General features: G+C 35.2%; 1 protein-coding gene across 1 annotated transcript in view; it reads left to right on the forward strand.

Annotated features, from left to right (window-relative positions):
• The first annotated feature begins 719 nt into the window (after positions 1 to 719).
• The window catches only part of LOC135199948 (carbohydrate sulfotransferase 15-like), a 38,154-nt gene continuing 35,249 nt past the window's right edge, over positions 720 to 3,624 (forward strand). The window contains 1 exon segment of the mRNA XM_064228073.1: positions 720 to 1,130. The gene's annotated coding sequence lies outside the window, so the exon portion shown is untranslated.

Raw genomic sequence — 3,624 nt, forward strand, 5'->3', positions numbered from 1 at the left:
CCATTATCCTCCTCCTTGGAGGTGAAACGCTTAGCTCACGTTTATTTTTAACTCTGGATGCCAGGTCGTAAGATCGGTCAGTCAGGTTGAAGAGGAGATATATAATATCGAACAATGTTTCGTATAGTTAATAGTATTCAGTTATCAGCATTGAATATGCTTAATTTATGATGTACTATTGTATTGGCACTTTCAAATATCGTTGCTGTCATGATTAGCGTACTTTTCAGTGACATTTATAATTACGAGGGTGACATGTATACTTGTAATGGAAGTCTTACATCGGTGGAAAATACCACATAGCCATATTGGCACTTTCGTCGCTAAAAGCGTAGTTTCCGCTTATAAGAGCCACCCCTTCAAACCATAGTTTACATAATCATTCGTCCATTTTACGAGTTTCAAACTTTCAGTCCAGTTTTGCGTTAAGAGCTCTATATAGAGGCAATGAAGACGACTCTCCCACCGCCTACGGAAGTTGTCTAATAGACGAGGAAACCATAATAACTGGTAATTAGACCAAGTCACGAAATGACCTTCGCACGATAATTTCGCCGTCACTCATCGTACACTGGCAACACCGGCATCTCAAGGAACTTTGGGCAGGGAGGGAGTTACCGGTCTTGAATAAACACGCAGCTCTGCTGTCGTGTTGCTTTTACGGAAACGGGAATATATAAATAGGATTTCTGTGGTCGTTAATGAATTTAATGAATGGTACGAAAACGTTTCAAAGATAAGGAGGCGTTCGAAAACGTTTCCTGAAATAGGATAAATGTTATCTAATTTTAGTCACCGGTGTTTGCTGGCAACTTTCAACCATCCATACATTACGGGCGGTCAAGACTGAACCTCGGCGGGAGTCTGGTAGAGTCCTTCGAAAGGACCTCACTGAATTTAAAGTTTGTCTCGGCTACGGCATGACAGTGTTAAAGTGATTAACGGTGCGTCAGTGGGATAACATCTAGGGAAACCGCCTTCAATCATCGTCATTCGGTTGATTGTACGCATCGCTGTTTCCGGAAACGACTCCATTCATGGCCTGATATTTTTTTTTTCTTTTTTATGTGAATTTTATGGCCGGGATGATGGAGTTCACGTTTTGCAGAGTGGTATAACCATACACTAAGGTACTGTAAGTGGTGTGGTTTTGCTATTTATCATTTAATTTGATGTTCATGTAATTAATTACTCGTATTGATTTGTTTTTTTGTTTTTGTTTGGGTATATACTCGCTTTTGAAATAGTATTTAATGTGTCGTTCTTTCTTGATGGTTGTATGCGTAGATTCCTGTTGGTAATTATTGGTAAAAAAAGGGGAAATATCTGATTGACTTTCGTGATTAGTGTAGAAAAAAACTTGCTGAAAATGTCTACAGATTAGTGATAATAGTAGCAGCCAAGAAATAGTATTTAATGAGCCCTTCTTTCCTACCTAATGGTTGTATGTGTTAACCCTGTTGGTAATTATTGGTAAAAGAGGGAAATTATTTGACTGATTTTCGTAATTTGTGATGAAAAAACTTGAATGCACAATAGAGAGAGAGAGAGAGAGAGAGAGAGAGAGAGAGAGAGAGAGAGAGAGAGAGAGAGAAAGAACTGATTTAATTAAGTGTGGTGAACTGAATGGTTATTTTTATCTTGATACACCACTATAATTGGCAAATGAGTAAGAGAGAGAAGAGAAGAGAGAGAGAGAGCTGATTTAAGTGTGGTGTACTGAATGGTTTATTTTTATACTTGAATACCAATATATTGCAGAGAGAGAGAGAGAGAGAGAGAGAGAGAGAGAGAGAGAGCTGATTTAATTAAGTGTGGTGGACTGAATGGTTATTTTATACTTGAATACACAATATAATTGCAGAGAGAGAGAGAGAAAGAGAGAACAAAAGCATGTTCGTATAGATAATCAGCCAAGAACGCGAGATGAAATAATATTCTCTGCATATTTTTATGGTCGAAAGTTTCTTTTATCCGAGAAGTACAATGTAAAAAGCCAAGCTGTTTACACTGACTTTCCGAGTGTTGGGTTTCCTGTTTACACTGAAGAAGACACTACACTGGGTCCGTTTTTTTTTTTTTTTTTTCTCCTGGTCGTTCATTTTTCTTATTTTATGCTAATGAGGATCTTGGAATTCTCTTGTAAGGGTGTGAAGTGATCTTTCACAGAATTTTATTTATTTATTTATTTTATTTTAGGGGTTTCAGTGTAATTAGTACCAACATAGCAAACTACACACACATATTTATATATATATATATATATATATATATATATTATATATATATATTATACGTATATATATCTATATTGATGTGTTGTGCTTGTTTTTGAACGAATGCTTATAGGTCATGTAATGAATAATTTTTAAAATATTAGAAAGTATTTTGCTCCCCTTTTTTGCACAAGAAGATCCATTATATCTCTCTATTTTTTATTACGTATAAAAAATAATGCTCCAGAGTGATATTTCTGCCAGTTGGTTTTAAAATGCTACTTTTAACTTTGCAATATAACATTGCTTGTTGATACCTTTAGAAATAAGTGCTGGTTTTGAAATATCAACAGTAAATTATGCTACGTACTACATGTTTTTTTTATTTATTTATTATTTTTTTTGTCTATCACAGTCATCCTATTCGACTGGGTGGTTTTTATAGTGTAAAGCTCTGGGTTGCATTCTGCCTTCTTAAGAATCCATCACTTTAACTCAATAGTTAAGTGCGCTGTTTCTAGTAGCATATTATTATTATTATTATTATTATTATTATTATTATTATTATTATTATTATTATTATTATTATTATTCTTTTTTTTGGTCTATCACAGTTCTCCAATTCGACTGGGTGGTATTTATAGTGTGGGGTTCCGGGTTGCATCCTGCCTCCTTAGGAGTCCATCACTTTTCTTACTATGTGCGCCGTTTCTAGGATCACGCTCTTCTGCATGAGTCCTGGAGCTACTTCAGCCTCTAGTTTTTCTAGATTCCTTTTCGGGGATCTTGGGATCGTGCCTAGTGCTCCTATGATTATGGGTACGATTTCCACTGGCATATCCCATATCCTTCTTATTTCTATTTTCAGATCTTGATACTTATCCATTTTTTCCCTCTCTTTCTCTTCAACTCTGGTGTCCCATGGTATTGCGACATCAATGAGTGATACTTTCTTCTTGATTTTGTCAATCAACGTCACGTCTGGTCTATTTGCACGGTATCCCCACCCTATCTGTTCCTGATACCGAATAGTCCCAGAGGATCTTTGCCTGATCGTTTTCTTATTATTATTATTATTATTATTATTATTATTATTATTATTATTATTATTATTATTATTATTATTATTCAGAAGATGAACCCTGTTCTTATGGAACAGGCCCACCCTTTAAAGGGTCCACTGACTTGAAATTGAAGCTTCCAAGAAATGACTAAAGGCAATGGGAAACACAGAAAGAAGAGATCAGTTATAAAAACAGATAAATCAACAAATAAATAATTGAATAAAAACGAAAACAAAACATTAAAATACAAGTTGAAACGTATTTAGGTACTCAATCAAGCACCTTCACAATATACTGTAGCGTACGAGTATGTGTTCTCACTCTTAAAAAACAAAACACTGGTG

This window comes from Macrobrachium nipponense, chromosome 26, assembly GCF_015104395.2.
Source record: "Macrobrachium nipponense isolate FS-2020 chromosome 26, ASM1510439v2, whole genome shotgun sequence".
NCBI classification, from domain to species: domain Eukaryota; kingdom Metazoa; phylum Arthropoda; class Malacostraca; order Decapoda; family Palaemonidae; genus Macrobrachium; species Macrobrachium nipponense.